General features: G+C 38.6%; 3 long non-coding RNA genes across 3 annotated transcripts; 2 read left to right on the forward strand and 1 right to left on the reverse strand.

Moving 5' to 3' along the window:
- Positions 1-1,018: 1,018 nt before the first annotated feature.
- LOC121399030 lies at positions 1,019-8,958 on the forward strand. The gene is made up of 3 exons (XR_005964692.1): positions 1,019-2,197; positions 3,508-3,752; positions 8,661-8,958. It is a non-coding gene; the product is annotated as an uncharacterized LOC121399030 (long non-coding RNA).
- LOC121399031 lies at positions 2,074-2,763 on the reverse strand. Its single transcript, XR_005964693.1, has 3 exons — positions 2,682-2,763; positions 2,499-2,569; positions 2,074-2,185 (listed from the first exon to the last, which is right to left on the reverse strand). It is a non-coding gene; the product is annotated as an uncharacterized LOC121399031 (long non-coding RNA).
- A 1,974-nt stretch (positions 8,959-10,932) lies between the features above and the next one.
- On the forward strand, positions 10,933-19,826 carry LOC121398979. Its single transcript, XR_005964673.1, has 6 exons — positions 10,933-12,192; positions 13,135-13,231; positions 14,332-14,433; positions 15,143-15,308; positions 18,565-18,619; positions 19,567-19,826. It is a non-coding gene; the product is annotated as an uncharacterized LOC121398979 (long non-coding RNA).
- The last annotated feature ends 999 nt before the right edge of the window (positions 19,827-20,825 follow it).

The following is a 20,825-nucleotide window of genomic DNA, read 5'->3' on the forward strand; positions in this document are numbered from 1 at the left end:
TAAGAATAATTTCAATAAATATTTAAAAAAAACCTTGTGATTTGTTATTTCGTGATTAGTGTCTGAATCCAGGAAGTGATTGCCCTATTAGGTGCTTTGTGCCTTTAAGTAATGGTTACAAGTTACTTATGGTATACTAAATTAAGTGAATATAAATTACTCAAGCAATTCAAATTGATTGATTAAAGTGCTAGTGCAATATTATTCTAAATTCATAGTTAAATTAAAACAATGAATTAATTTAATAATTGTGCCTGCACAAGTCCGGGTAATAAACTAGTTCAAAATTACCACAAATTAATCAGGAAAGATTGTGACTGAATTTATTACACACATTCACTGCACAAAAATTAATAAAAAAAACCCCCACTGCAATGGTAAATTGTAATTGGTTTGCACACCTCAGCCTAGGTGTTTAAAGTGAAAACGTTAATTAGAAAAATAGTATCAAAATGTCCACATGAAGACCAGCATTGAAGAAAAAGGTAGAAAATGATAATTATTAGAGGTGGAGAAGTCCCAAGAACTAACTGCCTATGATTTTTCTAAATTCTGGGACCCCACAAGAGGGAGAAAGTAGGTCACTGGGGACTGTAGTCTCAATTTACCTTGCTATCTCTTTAATTTTTCTAATCTTCCCTAAAAAACTACAAATCCCACAGTGCCATTCGATTGCAGTAAAGGTTGAGAGAAAGCGGAACCAATGCGGTCTTTAAAAAAAAGTGTGAGAAAGTATTAAAAAATTCAAGCAATCGCTCAAAAGCAATAGTTAGAGCGTTTAAAAAGTATGCCAACACGTGTTTCGCCTCCTGGCTTTGTCAAGGCAAAAACAAGGCAACCAGACAGAGAGGGGTTTTACCCTTTTTTAACTTCAGTAAATATATAATCAGGTAATTATAACTCTCTCTATCGTTAAAGTGACGTTGTAATTTAATTAGGGTGTACAAAACAAATCTCGCTTTTCACACAAACGTTATTGAATACATAGTCATATATTTGTTAGTGTAGTGTATCTCTGTCTAAATATTACTGGCTCGCTGTGAGTCAAGAGACCCACTTACTATCATGGTATGTTCTCCACTTAAATAAATGTTATGTATTTCTAAATAATGATGTTTTCTTACATCCTCTTGCCTTTGTTAGATAAACAAGGAGCCAGACCCCATATACTACTTACTTTGTATGAATGGCACCCGCATGACTCTAGGTAAAGGTTAATTTGTACTTACATAGCTCTTGGTTGTTCAAATGCACCTTCCCTCTGCAGGTATGTCTTTAAGCAGCCGCCAGCAACATACTCCATCAGAAAGAATAGATGGTATTCTGACTGGAAGGTGGCGTGGATATCCACAATGAAAGGGTGGTCAGCAACGGCGAAAGCAACCCGTTTCTCTAGCAAGATCCTGAATATTAAAAGCATTTATTGTCAAAACAAGCCAGTAGGAAAAGTGTCTCTCTGCCCATATGAGCCCTATTCTTGTCTTAGATTATTTAGTGTAGTACTAATAGGAGATGTTAGTGCAAGTCCCAAGACACATCACTAGTTTGGCATTGCTTTTATTATCAGGGTAATCTCTGAGTGCTATAGCTGTTTGAAAGGGACATGGGTAAGTAACAAAGCCAACCATGCTAAAATGATCATTTCCATAAACTGACCTTTCAATGCCCCTTGAGGAGGTGATGCTCTCTTTTTTCAATATTTTCAGGGCATAGGATCTTTTGGTTGCCGCGTGTTCAACAAGGAGAACCTGGAATAAGAGAGAATCTCAGGAAATGCAATAAGATACATGCAGAACATCCATACCCCTTTAAGAGATCTGCAAGAATCGATCCATACTTGCCCCCAGCATTGCAAGCTAACAGAACTAACTGTTTAGCCACTGTTCTTGCATGTGCCAATAGTCATCCTAATTATGGATTAAGTTTAATATTACCTTGGCAAATCCGCCCTCGCCTAGGAAACCACGTTGGTTGAAGTCTTGCAGTATGTAATTGGTTAACTGCAAAGCCCTGAAAAAAAAATACCCAAAATGAAACTCATTTTTTATTTCAAATGAAATGTTAATAGTATCATCATGTGCAGGTTGCATCTTACTGTGGGTCCTTTGTCACTGCCAGTGGAAATCCTTCTGCTGCGTTATCAGGTGGAGTTGGGCTGATGTTCTCTTCAACCACAGATATCTCACTATAAGGAAAAGTAAGTTTGTTATTTTACTTTACTTTTTACCCGTAGCAGATCCATTCTCCACAATCCTCAATAGCACAGCACCCCATAGCCATAATTCATAGGTGGCTTTGTGCTACTGAATTATGTATTGTGTAATCTCCCAGCCAAAGTGCAGGTGCATTTTACCATCTGTCCTCTTCTATACCAATCTAATACTTTACTTTAATTAGAAGAAAAATCCTGTTATTGTGAAGATTTTATTGCTCTTATATTATGAAAGTATGGGGTAGGCATTTAATCTGGTCTCAAATAAACTCCACAATATCCTCACCTCTCTGATGACTCTTCAGGCACCTCTTCTAACTCTGGCACTGGTTCTTCAGTGGATTCGTCATGTTGATGCTGCAAACAAGGGACAATTGTGCAATGAATGATCGTGGCATCACATGGATATGATAAAAGCAATGTTTATGTTCTGGCCAAGAAATGAATGGCATCAGTATAAAATACTCACTTGGAAAGAATCACTGGCAGGTTCTGAAACAACCTGAACCTCAGGTGCGCTGACCTCTTCTGCTGGGAGGTTTACACCAGAGTCACTAGTAGTCTCCGCTGCTGCATCTAAAGAGACAGTAAATAAACATAGTGAATGAATTTTCAAATATAAAAACTTTCTTGAACCTAAGGCTTAAGGATGTTTCTTGATTTGGTAAGATGCTATTAATAATCAGTGGTTTGAAAAGTACATGCAAAAGCCATAAAAGTCATCTATAGTTCTGTGGGGCTTAGTCTAATGTCCATGAAGGGGTAGTGGATGGGATGTTAGGATGACACACGTTACTCCATATAATGCCAATAGAAAAGAGGCTAGAGCCTGTTATGACTCACCTGGAACATGCTCTGCTTCCCTCCGAGCTATCTCCTTATTGAGCTTGAGGAGAGAGGAGTAAAGGGCTTTCAGCCTCTTCTCACTGCTCTTCCTCAGCTCCTTCATCAGGGCTCTGGTCTTCCTGTCCTTGATGGCACGGTATAGATTTTCGGCCCCTGCTGCTATCTTCATCTCCTTCTGGATGACTCCCACCAGCTCCTGCTTCATTCCTAAAAGTGAGACACTTACCTGGGGCTCACATGCATCAAAAGACTGTTTGATGTCGACAGTCTATAGAGAATGGGAAAAAATTTATAAACAATGATCAAGTGCTTGCAAACTATATTGAATATTGAACAATGAAACATGATATTTGTGGAGAACATCAGAAAAATCTCTCTGTCTTTGTCAAATGGGTTTATGAAATATTTCTTGCAATCTGAGGATTTTTCTCTTTCTAACTGTTGGTAAGGTCTCTAATCGTCAGGCATGAAGCGACAGCTTGATATTTCCATCTGCCTTACCTCCGAATGCCGGTGCCGACGCAAAATGTTAGAATGTCTGGCACCCATCTTGACGCTCCTGTATGAGAAAAAAAAGGTTGGTGTAAGTGGCTGCTTCAGTGGAGATAAAGAATACAACTGTTTGTAGCTGCTGGTAAACTACAAGCTCAAGACAAGCACCTCTCTGTAACCTCACTGCTACACATCTGAGCAGGTAGGGAAAGGGAAGTTGATGTGGGTAATTTTATGACATTTTAACACTTCTTATCCCATTTGTTTAAATTAGTACTAGTAGTATTTCTTTTCAACCCATCTACTGTTCATGTCCTAATTTTATTTCCAAACTGGTGTGTGGTTGTTATGGTAATTAAACTATAGCAACTAGACAGCAGCTGCAAAAGTCTTTGCGTGACCAAACAAAACTCTTCCTTTTTCTGTTTAAATTCTTCCTTATTCCCATTTACAATATCATATTGTATTAATGCCACCTACTTGGCCAGTTAGTGTTATTAGTGCCACCTACATGGCCATTTAGTGTTTTTAGGGGTATGTGCTTATTTGCTGCAGGTTTACCCCTGGAATTGTGGAAAGCAAACTAAGTCCTGCCCTGGGGTCTCTAAGCCCCTGGCTTACAAATATAAATGTGGGAATATTGAATAATGGCTGGGACTATATTGAGCAACATGGCAATGTCTACAACCAAGAGTGATACCTTACCCATATTATAGGGGGGGGGGGGAATGCTGCCAAGAAAAGGTAGTTTGAATTGTATTGTATAATGTCATGATCTGGGCTGGCTTGTGATAAGACTACAGATCCCATCATGCATTGAGATTCATTTGACCTATTAATGCAGAGTAAACCCTGCATGTACCCAATGTGCCTGCTTCCCATAACCAGCTATGCTATGATTCGTGCTCCTGCGCCATAACACAATAATTCCTAATGCTAGGCATTTTTTTCTGACATTTACTACTTTTGTTTCTATTGCAGCCCTTTCTTATATATCATCCACACCAGTGCTGATGCTAGTGACAGTTGCTTTTAACAGTTGCTTTTGACAGTTGGTAGGATGAGTGGGACCCTAGATGTCAAATCACAGTTGGCATTTATAACTAAAGAGTGACTTAATAAAAGTTCAAAAGTAGCAATAAATATACTAGGAATATGAAATACACATTGCCTTAGAGTTATAACTCGTAGGGGATGCTGGGAATTATAGCTCAGCTGTATCTAGAGAAGCACAGGTTTAGGGTCAGTGAGGTTTTGCTAGCAGTTACATAAAAAGGTTGAACTTGATGGACGTGTGTCTTTTTTCAGCCTCATTTACTTTGTAAAACATTTTACAGAAGTCAAATGCAGGATCCTTACCTTCCTCCAATTGACCCTCAATGGGTTGGGCAGGTTGTTGTTATTCTTCTGCCTTTTGATGTTAAAAAAGATTTTTCTTTCTTCTTCAAGTCGCTGAGAATTTGATGGAAATCTCTAAAAAATCTCTAAAAATCGCAAATCGCTTTATGGGGAGAGAAAGAGAGAGGAGAAGTTGTGAGCTGAGCCCTCTCTGCCATATATATCTGTATATACTGGGTTCCCTTTCACTATGTTTCCCAATTGTACTGCACTACTGAATATGCTTGCCCCTCTATAAATAACCAGTAACACAAATCAGTAGCAGATTTAATAGAATGAAGCTGATTAGGAGAGATACAAAAGGTTGGTGCAATCAAGGACCCTGGACACCCCTGCCACCCAAGTGTGGGTCCTGGTTACCAAATACACATGAAGGGGGGACTTTACAGAGTAATAGCTAAAAACCCTTTTTGGGTGTGGGTGATTGACATAGAAATGAATTGTTGTGATTGGGATTATTATGTTGGCCATACACAGGCAGGCATACATACAATAGCAGGCAATGGGGGTCAATTTTGAGAGCTTTGGTACCAGGGGTAGTTTTGGGTGGTTTGTCCTCACTCCCCTAAGCTTCCATAAATCATGTGGGGCAAACCAATCCTAATTCCCCTTTTTTAATATGTCATCTCCCCCCCCAGATTCTGTAGTAGTTCCACTTACCTCTGAATCCTGAACGGAAATAACTGCCATCCATACCTGAGCCCTCAAGTTAACTTCCCTGGCAACTTTCATCCAATCAGAGCTTCCCTGGGAGTGATGTCATACTGAGCTAAGTCATGGCACCCCAGTCACTGGCAGCCAATCACATGCTCAGGTACATATGTGACATGTGACCAGTCAAACTTGTGCTTAATGAAACAGAATCAACCCCAAACCTAAGCAGCTTTAGAACCAGGGCCATCATCAAAACTCATGGGGCCCCTGACTAGACTCCCCAATCTCCACTGATGGTTGTCCTGCTTAGATCTCCTCTGTCTGGTGGCCCACCAGCTGTTAACTGAACTACAACTCAGCTACTGCTTGTCACAGGGAATGCTGGAACTTGTAGTTTGGCAATGGCTAGACAACTACAAGTATCATCACCAAGTCAGCCAGAAGTATTCTATTAGGAATTAGATTTTTTTATTTCAGTTTATATCCGATTTGCAGCTCTGTATGTTTGACTTTCAATAGGCTTTGTGTTTCTAAGGCTCTCACCTCCTAGCAACCAGGGAATGGCTTTACTAGTCATAGCTAGACATAGTATCCTTGGAAGTTTGCAGGTTTCCAGTTTATATGAAGCTGTGATCACATGGCTACAGACTGGGATTAGACTTGCAGCCACTGCATTTGCATTTTGATTCTCAGAGTCACTGGTCCCCAGTTTCCCTCAGTGCACTCTCATGTCTATATTTAGGGCTGTTGGTATTTGATGGGATGTACACTGGGCCCTCTTTTCTCCTTGATCTCCTGAGGGTCCGTTTCCCCTTTTAACCCCCCTGCCAGTAACATGCAGCTTTAGGGTAATGACATAGAAGGGGATTCTGTATCATGTGAGCTACATGTGACACAGAACCACGGCCACCATCATATCTCATGGGGTCCCTGAGTGGACTCCCCCCCATTCCTACTCAGGTTTCCCTGTCACCCCTTCAGCTGTCCCAACCCTTTGGTTGACTTCTGTACTTTATTGGCTAGTATCTTGTCACACCTGCACGTGGCTCCTTTTATAACCGAGCCATTTATTAATAAGAGGGATTTAAAGCACTGACAGATATAAAGCCATGCACTTTAAACCCTCTGTGTTAATGTATGTCAGAGTGATCTATGGTCAGCAACAGAAAGATTTGTTATATCCATATTAATCTTCTCATCTGCTGCTTTATATGCCTTTTTAACAGGAAGGTTTGAGACACACATTAGAAGTATTTTTGTTTTGAAGTTACATTACATAGTTAAATTGTTTTGAAGTTAAATGACATAAATGCACAAGGCTGCAGGCTGAGTTATTCAAAGAACTCTTAGAATCTTTTAATGTATTATATGTGATTATATAATCCTACTGTAAATTATAAGGATATTAGAAGTCACTGAGAAGCTCTGTGACCATATAAAGGCACAGTATCAAAGGCAGAGAGCTTAAAACCCTGATTAAATACCTTTGTGGTATCAGGTGCTAAGCTGAAGGTCTCACGCCTGCTTCCAGGGCCAAACAATCCAATTGAAACAGATTTCAGCAGCACACTGTCGATTTGAAGAAAACGTGTCATTTATTGTGTCATTCAAAAATGGGCAACGTTTCGGGAAAATTCTACAACATTTGATACAAATTTACTCCAAATGAAAAATCATTTATTGATGCAAAAGGTCACATATTCGATATTGCTCAACACATTTTGTAAGGTAACTGCAACTCATTTTGATAATAAATAATTTACGGAATATGTCAGGTATTATTGGTATCCCCTTTTTCACAATGTCACAGGAAGGGGAGTGGCTGTTTTTTCCACACCTCCTCCTCACTCTTTAAATGTGATTGTGGGACTGTAACACTAGGCTTGATAAAGGGCCCAGGAGGCCCGAAACGTTGCCCGTTTTTGAATGACACAATAAATTACACGTTTTCTTCAAATCGACAGTGTGCTGCTGAAATCTGTTTCACTTAAGTGCATAGGGCTGCCGGTTGAGTTATACAGGGATCACTCATGTATTATATGTGTACCCCCACTGTAAATTATAAGGATATTATATTAGACACCACTAAGGCTTTCTGTGACCATATAAAGGCACAAGAGTGCAGGCTGAGTTATACAGGGAACTCTGAGTATCACTCGTATTATAAGGGATAACGTACTCCTTGCTGTAAATTATAAGAATATAAGTCATGAAGGTGTTCTATGACCACATAAAGGCACAAGGCTGCATGATGAGGGTCATGGAACTCCAAGGTAACTTCTAATATCCTTATATTGGTTATATCCTAATTTATATGTCATGAAATATAACTATAAGAAAAATGCACTCAGCCCTAACAATATATTAAAGAATTTTTTTCATAAAGTTTTCCTATAAGCAAAACAGGGGTTGATTTTTCATATACAGATATGGTGTACATTATCAGGGAATAGGTCATTCAGAAAGCTCCATTTAATGAAATAATTCACATTTTTAAAAATAATTTCCATTTTTCGTAGTAATAATAATATAGTACCTTGTACTCGATCCCAACTAAGATATCTTTATTGGATGAAAACAATCGTTTGTTTAAACTGTTTTTGTTTTAGTAGACAAGGTATAGAGATCCAAATTTTGGAAAGACCCCTTATCCAGAAAATCGTAGGTCCCAAGACTTTTGGATAACAGGTCCCATACCTGTATTACTGTATATATATGCAATCATGTCGAAGACTTTACCTCCAACTTGATTTTCCAGGGATAGAATGGCCAAATGGCCGCTGCTCTTGCATTAATGTTTGCAAATATATGAGGCTGGGGTGCAATGCTGGTGTGACATCACTAAGCACTGATAACCTATGACATCACATAGCACCATTCATGGTATATATTTTACAGGTAACCCATGGCTCTGAGTATTAGAGGAATATAACCCTGAAAGAGATCACATTTTCAGTCATATCAGCTTGCTAACTTGTAGCTGAAAGACAATTACCATGTCTGTCTCTTTGGCCCGATAAGTTGCCAATAATGTTAACTAGAATGTCTAATCTTTTAGATACTTATTCATGCTGAGATCAATGTATGGATGGAACATGGCAGCAACTTAAGCCTTTGCCTGGATTTGTTGTTGATCAGTGTAATACACCCATTCAGCCCAGGGCAACACCCACAATCTATATCTGGAGAACATCATTATTAAAGGTAGCATTCTAAGTCTGATTATCAACCATGCTTAAAGGAAAGGCTAAAATTAAGTAAGCTTTCTCAGAAAGGTCTATATAAATATACCAGTAAAAACTCAAAGTAATGCTGCTCTGAGTCCTCAGAGTGCCAGAACAGCTGCTTCAGAGAGAGAGAATCTTACTTTAAAATGGAACTACCTTTCTGCTAATCTGAGTGGTTCCCTTAAGTCTTCTGGAGGGATCTACTGGTGAATAAAGCATCGGCTAAGTGCTATTTTCACCCAGTTGGGTGTTTCTCCCTCTTGTCACTTGACATTCTCATAATAAGAACATGCATTAATAAACTGAGCAATACGCATTATATCAGCAGTCATTTTTTATAGCTATCAATAACTATTACCATTGGCTGGATTTTGGTATGGCAGCTTGAAGGGCAGAGCTTTTCCCAAAAGATTGCAGTTTGCCAGGGTTGGCAGTTGATGCTGGAAAAACACACTGGCCCATTAAATGAGAGTTCACTCTGGTTGAAGGTATGGCAGAGGGCACCCCCAAGAGTAAAAGTGTGATTTGCGAGTAGTGAAATTACAGAGCTGTTACCTTCTATTAGAGCTGTGCTGGAGTAAAGTAGGGATGGGCAACCTGTAGCTGACCAGATGTGAACTACAGTTTTCTGTACAGTATCTTACTATTTGTAATAGGCATTTGGGGGCATGTTGGAATTCACTGATATCCGAGCTTTGCTCATGCCTGATTTAGCCTTATGGCTCCATGTATATCCTATATCCTTGAGCTAGAATATATAAGGAGCTGTTTGTCCTCATGGGAACATACCAGCTGTATGCTGCAAACATAAAACTCTCACTGTCTTTATTTACCTGCTCATTTTTTTTTATAACCACATATGCAGGTAAATGCCACCGTATCAGATTCTCCTCTAGAGTCTTGTCTTGCTCATGAGCACGCGAGGGCATAGATTTGCAGGAGGAGGGAGTCATCCTTCCACTGTATAGAGCACTGGTAAGGTCCTATCTATAATATGCCGTATAGTTTTTATCTCCAGCTCTCAAACGGGATATTGTTGAATTAGAGAGGGTACAGAGGGGCAACTAAGCTGGTAAAAAATATGTAAAATCTTAGCTATGAGGAAAGACTGGCCAAATTAGGGATCTTCACTTAAGGGGTTATATGATAACTATGTATAAATTTGTAAAGGGGATCATATAATAGTCACTCTAATGCTTTATTTACCAGTAGGTGGCGCAAGGTCACCCATTCCGATTAGAAGAAAAGAGGTTCCACCTAAATATTCAGAAGGGGTTTTTTACAGTGAGAGCTGTGAAGATGTGGAATTCTCTCCCTGAATCAGTTGTACAGGCTGATACATTAGCTTTAAGAAGGGGTTGGATGGCTTTTTAGCAAGTGAGGGAATACAGGGTTATGAAAGATAGCTCATAGTACAAGTTGATCCAAAGACAAGGTGTAATGTGTCAGTTGGTCTGACAGGATTTGTAAAACCTTTTCCTAATATGGTTGGGGGATAGTGATGCCCCTGAAGAGTGAGAGCGTTATAGGCCCATCCAACCCATGCTCTCATAAGAGTCCGTATTTTTGAGCCAGTAAGGTGGGTTTCTTGGAGGAATGCTATGGAGGTAGAGTGGTTTTTAAGAAAAAACTCATCAGATTTACAGTTGGGTTAATATATTTACCATAGATTCACACATACAGAACCATTGTATAGAACATTCCACACCATTGAGCTTGTTGGATGAAAAGGAACTGAAACCTTAATCACACCAGCATACCCAAAGCCTTAAGGCACCCCCCTTTCCCTAGCTTTGGGTAGAACTTGATCCATAGAAAAACCTTGAAGGGTCATTGGAAGTGGGTCACACCACTCTGCAGAGCTCATATAGTTATTTGGTAACTGTGAGAAATAGTGCAGACCAGTTAATTTAGGCGAGCAGAGTCCACTGTAGATGCCCTTAAAGTTGCCATGTGTCCTGCCAGATGGGTATTTCACATTAAGATTCGGCCAGTGTGTGGGTGTAGCACAGCCCCCTGTGCCCAGGGTATGTCTGGAACATACATGGTGAAGTTATTAAAAGTGACAGTGCACTGCCTGAACTCTAATATTAGTATATTCAGTACCTGCTAAATGACAGACAGTGATATTGGGCACTGCTGCTAGAGTGCTTGTGCTTGAGAATAGGTGTCTCAATTAGAAGTTAGGGGGCTTAGCTTATAATGCTGGGTGTAGTTTGACATGGGGTGGTAGTAACTCACTGACGGTGGAACAAGAGGCAGTCAAAATAAGTGTTAACCAAGCCGCACCACATCTGAGAACCCATGCAATCGTTTTTGAGTGGATCCTGTAAGTAATAACCAAGCAGGGGATTTTTCCCTCGTTTCCAGATTGTGTGCAATTTTTCTCTTCTTTGCTTTCATTCCTGGAGGTGCAGTGGAGGTGTGCTGTGCAGCCTGAAGGGAGAGAGCGACATTTGTGTTCTAAGCTGAGAGGTGCATCTATTCTCTGATCCTCTTAGCGAAATAAGAAGAGAACTTTTGAAGGAAGAGGTTTCTAGTGAAAAACTTGGTGATATATATAATTTTATTTCAGGAAGCGCATACAGCCATAAGCAACCTGACCAGTCGCGTCGCTTCCCACTCCTGACGCACGCACACAAACCCAGCTTTGTGCCCTAGGCACATGCCTCATCTGCCTACCCCTAGTTCCGGCCCTAGTTCCAGCTCTCTGATACAATATATCTGCATTTAACAGTGGAACTAGCAATGCAGAACCAAAATATAATACTTTGGTTGAGGTCTTCTTTTCAACTTTACTCCAAGTACTAGAAAATAAGACTTTGGTACTAGGTTTTATTTTGCTTCTAATTCAGGGCAGAACTGACAAAATGCAGCCCTTACAGATCACATGCTGGGACAGTAAATTCCCTAAATGCCTCTACTTTGGTGTATAATCCTGGATGAATATAACTGATATTTCAGTGTTTCACATTCCCCACCAGTGAAAGCTGGAAGAAAGAACTGACAGCTCAGTCATGTCTCAGTCATGTGGCTCATATTGTGGACATGGGGTTGGGGTTGGTTGGGATTTAGAATTTTTAAAAATTTCCCAGAATTATGTGCATAGCAGGACAATTGCAATAAGACTTAAGGGGACTCCCTTCAAGTACTCAACAGGTTGTCAAACTGTCATATTATAATGCAGTAATATAAATGGCACGGCTTTACAGTAATTATATTTCTGTTTTTAATATTGCTTCCTTTCTCCTTGCCCACAGCGTGAAAAGACAAAAATGTGAAGAATAACATGTCTGGCCTTAATCTTTGGACTAGCCTTGCCACTGGCTAATGCTGGATGTAATTTTTGCAAAGTCAATAAAAGTAAGGGCTGTAAGTTACAGTTTCTGTGGAATACCGCCAATATTTTCCACATGAATTCATATGGCACATTGCAGTTGAGCAAAAATTCACCAGTCTTGCATCCCAAGACACTCCTTGCACTTCTCTATAATTGTGCTAAGCACCAGTGCTTCTATCCTGCCTCATGTTCTGAATCTCATGAGCCTGGGGGGAACCCTGTAGTTACTGACTCCTTTAAGCTGGCAGTAATTCTAAGGTTTCGTCTGCATCACCTGTTCAGCAGATTTGCCTTGTTTCATATAAATGCGATGATCTGATCAAATAGACTGATGAAAGAGGATCTTTGCAGAGGTGGTGCTAAAATTGACCTAATTAACCTTAAAGTTAACATTTAATATGTTATAGAATGGCCAGTTCTTAGCAACATTTTAATTGTTCATTTAGTAAATGTTTTAATCGTGAGCGATTTTTATTATACAGTATGTGAACTATGTTGTATATTTTAACTGATAGTTATAGAATTTTCTATTTGTTTTATAAATTTGGATCCATTCAAGTTGCCTAAAAAGCTCAACCATATTCACAGCTGTTACTCTCACAAGATACATGGCTGTTGTCCTACTATTCATACAGTTGATGGAACATACAGACTATTTCTTGTGCTCTAGATTGGATTATACTAGTGCCTAAAGCCACAATCAATATCGTACCTCCATGTAATAACATGTTAGGATCACCTTTTTCTTATTAAAGTACAGTTTATTGCAGACCAGCAGTAAGTGGACATTCTTTGAAAAGTCATAAAGAAACATGGAGTATGGGTAGAGTAGCTAGGGGAGGATACATTGTATTGTAGTTGACTTCCTTCAGACTTTAATGTAAATTTCACCTACTCGACACAATGCTGTGGAAAAAAGAAGGTACATGAATATTCTTAGAAAATGATTTCGTATTCCTTAACAGTTTACAGAGAATATGGATGGCTCCAAAGGTCTCTGGACATAGTGAACGATCTAACAGTCACCAGCAAATCTTCAGAGTTAAACTTCAGCCTTTTGCAGTAAGTATGCATGTGCCAACTTTATTTTGTATGTGAATCCAGAGGTTATATGCCTATACTTCACCCCCCTATATGCAGTGGGACAAAAAGATGTACACATGAAACAAAATTAAAGGGGATCCCTCATAACGGGATGGGAGCAAGTGAATTGTGTTTTATTTGGGAACTGAACATTTACCTATAAATGGGAACCATCTGAAAACTCATCTTGCTCAACCAAATTGCTTCAATAAATATCTTGCAGATTATATCCAGTAGATTATCAGTGCAAATGTTAAGAGCACATGTCTTTACAAATATTATGCTGGGTGCCATGGTGTTAGTCTAGCTCTGTACCACTCTTGTGCCATATTTTTAAATACATGGACCTCTTAACTTTTTCACTTCAGGTGATGTTTGAATGATTCACAAGGCAGGAGCATGACAGAATGTGCCAAAAGCAAGCAGCACAGCATACAGAGGTAGAGGTGCAACCCTTTGTGCTGCATTCTGCAATGGCAAAATTCCATTGAGGAAAGATGAAATTTGTGCTAATTTTTTTTGTATTCTGTACCTTGCAGGTTTTTTGGAAATGAACACTATTAGGGTCTGTTTAGGTGATCCCAACAGCATGTTAGTTTTTGAGAGGTGGCACATTCAACTATAGAATAATTTGTTAGAAACTATATAAATGCTTGGGTGTCCGCACACTGTCTTTGTCGAAGGCGAGGTGCATGATCAATTGGAATGATACAAACGATGCAGGGATCAGCACACTCTTGTGAAGATGAATCAAAGTGTTTTTATTTATAACACAGCATTGTCCAACGTTTTGGTCCCACCTGGGGACCTTTATGCCGTTTTTTGCATATATATATATATATATATATATATATATATATATATATATATATATATATATATATATATATATATATAGCTTTGTAAGGGCAGCACTCCGCATTAGGAACATGCCTCTGGTGTACGGCAATAAAGTAAAAAAGCAAAACGACCAGCAACACCGAGATAGCTTGTGAAATGCTCAAACTTATATTGTGAAATTACTTGCAAGTATATATATACTGCATATGTGTTATTGTCTTTATTTCTTTCTTTTGCAGGCTGAAGGTCAAACGTCTGACCTGAAGTGCAAACTTTAACAGTTAGAATGAGTGAAAACACTGTACATGCCGCTTTAATGGTTCCATTGATATAGCAATACGGTAAACTTTTATTATTAGCCTTTATTTGTATAACCCTAGCTTATTGTGCAGCTCTTTACGATCTAATAAGGGTCACATACAAAGACCCCTGGCAGGAGTGCAAGAGCACGAAGGTTTAGAAGGCTGCACCTTAGTGTTCATGCATAGGGCAGACTGTCAGTGCAGGGGCATACTCCTTGCAGATAGTACACTATAACCTTGAACACCAAAGCTGCAAGGTATTACTATCTATCTATAACTATCTATTTGAAAGAATGCACTTGACAACAGAGATTTAGAAGTCATATCCCTGAATGAAGCCATTTCAACTACAATAATTGTGGTTTCCGCGTACAGATGAAAGTTTTGCCTGCATTGTATTAATACGTACATTTTCACGGCTAATGCTCTTTTGTAAGTAATTGTTACTTGAAGTTCCTAAACCTGACTGTTTTGTCCATCTGACTGTCCCTTCTCAACATGTCAGTTAGAATTTCTAATGCTGAAGCTCAAATATGGCAGTACCCTCAGAGGGGAACATGTGGGATCAGATGGGTAATATAAAAGCATCTGTAAATACATTTATGGCAAAATTATAAATAGCATGTGATATTATAATAGATATAAAAAAAATGTTTAATTTCTGGTGTCAGTATCTCATTAAGTAAAGGCTTCTCTGTGTTAATCATATGGCTTTATTTTTTTATTATCTTATTTTTCATTATCTCAGGAATTCAGGCTTTCAGTTAACCCCCAAGCTACATTGCAAATGCCTATGGTTATTTGATATTTGATGTATCTGGAGTGTATGTCAATGGAAAGCAGAGATTCCAATATGGTGGCTTGACCATAAGTGGGAAAGGAAGACTTACAGTTCAAGTTTTAAGAGCAATAAAGTAAGTACTGGGAACCAATGAACTACTGTATATATATATATAGATAAAGATATATATATATCTATATATCTATATATATATATCATTATCACATAAAGACTATACCCAAAAGAAAATTACATATACAATATAACAATACACACTATCAAATACATATTAAAAATAGGTTAAAAACAAGGTATATAGTAACATTGTACTTCACTTCCCAATATAATGCCATAGCTATTTCCATGGTTGCTAAATGGGGCTCTCTCTACATGTATTCACTCGTAATTCCTATTCTAATATCCAAATCTGGATAACATCTATGTGGATCTGTTATAAAAACATTAGGGCAACGGTCACCCACACATATTAACCCTCTCACTACCGCTTGATATCATTACAACCCAGAAAAATGCCTCCCCCACCGCCCATCAATTACTGTTATGTCATTGTTAATATACTCATTACTATCCCCTGAGGGGTCTGTGTTAAGAGAGACATGAAAGAATGCAATCATTGTCCCTGTGACGTATTTCTGTGCACCATCGTAATCAAGTGTGAACTGGCTGTAAATACGTGTCCTCTGTCACTCACAATCAATCCCACGTGTAAAAAAAATGGAGCTGAAAATAAAACCCTCTTAAGTGTTCATACCCCGCATCGTGTAGCTGCAATCAATAGTACACTTAAAGGAGCACTTAAAGGAGTGACAATAATCAATAAAAATATCAAAATTGCATATAAAAAATGAAAATATAGACAATAAAATATAAAAAATATAGAAAATAAATCTAGAAACCCCCGAGTGTCCAAAATTCATAGTCCCGGTCATAATGTGTCAATCACTATTCATTACCCTCAAAGCGCCGATAAAATAAATTCAGACGGTATATGATGGTAATTCAAAATCAGAATTGTCCTCCGCTTTACTGCTGACCCCCCAGACGATATATAAGGCAACAGTAGATGTTCCGCTTCAATCTGCTTGTGTTTTTCGGTCATCACGACAGATATACAAGGCAGGAGACAGAGTTTAACCCCAGCCCACGTGAAACAGAAGCGTCCAGAGGGACAAAGCATAGTTAGGTTGAATTGAAGGTGCGGCACGCCCTTAGATGTTAAAATCACCGTAAGTGAGTTGTATCGCTGACCGCAGGTGTCTGCCAGAACGGGTTCTCCACTGTTCCATAATCATAGATTAAAAGCTTAATTTGTTTATGCCACTCCGTCGAGCTCACCCCTCCAACTGCGGGTAGTAGGTATTGAGTGTAATAAAATCATAGGAGAACTCCATGGCTGTTCCAAGTATCAGATCTCGAGTCCCCTTTCCAGACAATTAGAGACCTCTGGGAGAAATCTCGGAACGTCAGTCCAAATGGTAATAACCAAACAAATCCAAGTATTCACATTTTGGTAAATTCAATGGTTTTCAAGTCACAAAACTCACGGGTGCCAGGCTTAATTTATTAAAATTCAGTCCATCGTGAAGCCGGCACTCTCGATATATGGTTTCAGACGCCTGGGTGCAGTATCAACAGTTTCAATCTGTAATGCACAAGTAAGATCCGCACTCACAGGACTTATGAAAATTAAAGAAAATTTATTGCAAGAGTCTAACGTTTCGACCTCCTCCAAGGCCTTTTTCAAAGTAACAAATACATAACCACAAATGCTTTAAATACCTAGATTGGCGGGAGAAATTTGGCCAATTGAAGATGACGCATCCACCTCATCATTAAAGCACGACTAATTTAAGTATCCCAAATTAAATAATCATTATCACATAAAGACTATACCCAAAAGAAAATTACATATACAATATAATAATACACACTATCAAATACACAATAAAAATAGGTTAAAAACAAGGTATTTGGTAACATTGCACTTCACTTCCCAATATAATGCCATCGCTATTTCCATGGTTGCTAAATGTTACAAAATATCAAAAAATTTGAACAAGGGTGGAAGGTCTGCTCTGGGGATCTCTCTACATGTATTCACTCGTAATTCCTATTCTAATATCCGAATCTGGATAACATCTACGTGGATCTGTTATAAAAACATCAGGGCAACGGTCACCCACACATATTAACCCTCTCACTACCGCTTGATATCATTATAACCCGAAAAAATGCCTCGCCCACCGTCCATCAATTACTGTTATGTCATTGTTAATATACTCATTACTATCCCCTGAGGGGTCTGTGCTAAGAGAGACATGAAAGAATACAATCATTGTCCCTGTGACGTATTTCTGTGCACCATCGTAATCAAGTCTGTACTGGCTGTAAATACGTGTCCTCTGTCACTCACAATCAATCCCACGTGGTCAGAATAGACAGTGATCGAGAACAATGCATAAAGGACCTAAAAAAGATGGGGGATAAATTCCTGGAAAGGGGGTACCCTAAACAATTAATTATGGATACAATTAATACAGTCCAAGCACTTGAATGCAAGCATTTGTTGCCGAATAAACCACAAAAGACAAGGAGGGATAAAAACAATGATCTTATCTTTACATAAGTAAATACAACCCCCAGAGTAAAGACACTAAGGAAATCATACTTAAATATTGGGAAGTTGTAGCCAGGGACGACAGTCTGAGCTCTAAAATCCCCAAAAGGCCTAGATTCAGTTATGCCAGGAACACAAACCTTAAGGAGCATCTGAGTCCATCCGATCCTGTAAAGAAATACATGCTCCCTAAAGCACAACATTTTTTAACTCCCTGCCCAGGTGTATACAGCTGTACGGGTTGCGTAACATGTAACACATTAATTCTGGGGAAAGAATTTAGACACCCAAGAACGGGCAAAAGATATGTCATAGAACAGAGATTAACGTGCACCTTAACAGGAGTTATTTACATTATAAAGTGCCCATGTAGATTAGTCTATTGTGGAAAAACCACTAGACAGTTAAAAGAAAGAGTAAATATGCACAGAGCCAGCATTAGGGCAGTGTTGAATACAGAAAGAAAGGTTGAGCCAGGTAAACAGGACATCGCCCAGCAACCAGTGGCGAAACACTGGAAGGAGGCTAGGCACGATCCTTCAGCATTTAAATGTATGCCAATCGATCAGATATTAAAACCACCAAGGGGTGGTGACATTGACAATATGTTATTGAAACGAGAAGCGTTTTGGATACATGAGCTAGATTGTGTCATTCCAAAGGGATTGAATGACAGCTCCAACTAAATTGCTTTCTAACGTAATGATTGTGTTCTGCAAGCATAATACAGTTATATCCTTTTATTTCACAGGAGAATATAGACATAATAGCAATACAATACTTGATGTGAATGACTCCCGCAATCTGTGAGTAACATGTTTCAAATGTTTCAAGGTGATAATTTTGTTACTAATTTTGTTACTGTTTTTAGCAAAAAGATTACTATGTAACAAGTATCTATAATATGTTGATTATGATTTCACTGGAGAAGGTAACACTGACACCTTGTGGACCAAAAAGGTTATGACACATTGGAACACAGAAAGAAAGAAAAAAAAGGACTTTTTTTGGAAGCAGCATTTTGTATATGGACACATGACGTCATAAGGGCGCCAAATTCACTAATTGGGGGTGGGTATGTAAGCTTTCACATGTAAGTACACACCATCCTTGAAAAAGGTCCCCAAGTGGGACCGAAACTTCGGATCTAATGTTGTGTATTCAATAAAACAACACTTCATTCACTGAGCTAATGGGAGAGTGCTGATCCTTCACACCACTATCTACAATATTGATCGTGCACCCCTGCTCTTAAAAAAGCTTTCGAAACTGGAAAATCGGATCTACCACTACCACAACATTTTTTAAAAATGGGTCACAATCTCCCAACATTTAAATACATGGGCATAGATTTAGTTCCCGAACCTGCTAGGGGGGGTGATTGGGATCGCATGCTACTGCAAAAGGAGGTATATTGGATTAAAATGCTAAATACCATTGCCCCAGAGGACTTAACGAGTATTGCTCATTTACCTGTTTCTTATGAGTAAGTATAAATTTCATACCATTTTATGTATTTTCATTGACAGATAGTAATGTATTTCTATGCAAACAGCTTACGTCTTATGGATTTAATAGATATTGTATGTTTTTCGAATATTTTATGACATTTTTAACACTATATTCACTACAATTTCACTATAAAAGAAAAGTATTTTCACTAAATTTATTACAGCTTTTAAGAGTATTTATAACAGGTGATTATGCATTTTTATATATTAAATGATATGGTTCTATGCACTTTGTTTTTCAGACCAAGTTAAAATCATCCATGTTCGTTGGACTATCTAGGGTTAAAATGTTCACTTGATATGTGGGTGTGTTCTGGTGAAGGTTCACTGGTGGGTGAGTCTATAAATTTGTCTACACTTGCACATATTTGTCTACACTTGCACATTAAATTTATCTTGATAAAGGTCCCTTTGTGGACCGAAACATCGATCCAATAAAATACGTTTTATTTTGATAAATCCCAGTGTGCTGCAGCTTTCTTCATGATTATACAATTTTCTCTGATTAGCACCTGGGTCTTTGCTTTAGTAAGTGTGTGCCACGGCCCTTCTACATATATATATATATATATATATATATATATATATATATATATATATATATATATATATATATATATATATATATATATATAAATATACACATGATTCTGTTGTTTGCACCACCACATTTCTTTAAAGCAGACAAAGTACTGACCCAAAAAGTGCGAAGTGGCTAACGCTGGCGAATTTCGCCACTTCGCCGATTTACTATGGCCGTAAATTCGTTAGAGAAGGAGAAAGACTGTAGCGCTACTTCGCATTCTAACACCAAGCGAAATTTTGCAACTACGCTAATTCACTAAGATGCAGATTTCTATGAACGTTACCTCTTGCGCCAGAGTTTACTTCGCCAGCTCAGACCAGGCAAAGTGCAATAGTGTAAATAGGAGTTTGTTCAAAAATAGTTGAAAAATCCCAAAAAACACTGGCGTCATTTACTTTTTACAGGGTGATAGGCTGAAAAAGATCGTAAATATTTTTTGGGGTACCCTCCTTCTCCCCTCCTTCCCCCCTACATTTCCTAACATATGGCACCTAAACTATACAGTGGGCACATATGCATAACACCTCTATTTTATTTTATTAAGGTTCCCTGGCCTTGTGTAGTGTAATGTATTTGCTGCAACATATACGTCCATTGTACTTTAACTTCCCGCCGTATGCTAATTAGACATCCGCTAGCTTAACTTTGAACTGCTTAACGTATTATCGCTAGCACAACTTCACTAGTTTTTGGAACCCTGGACGCAACTTCTGATTTTCGTGAATTAGCGTTGTCCTGGCAAAGTGTTGCGATGTGAGCAAAGCCAGCGCTGGCGGATTTCTGCAGGTTAGTGAATTTGCCCCCATCGCTGATATATATACTCTGATATATACTCTATATCTCCGAAGAGCTCACTAGAGTTACATCCCTTCCATGCCCAAAATCCTTACTTCCCACAACCTTTCATCCGTTAAT

This window comes from Xenopus laevis, chromosome 9_10S, assembly GCF_017654675.1.
Source record: "Xenopus laevis strain J_2021 chromosome 9_10S, Xenopus_laevis_v10.1, whole genome shotgun sequence".
Lineage (NCBI taxonomy): Eukaryota > Metazoa > Chordata > Amphibia > Anura > Pipidae > Xenopus > Xenopus laevis.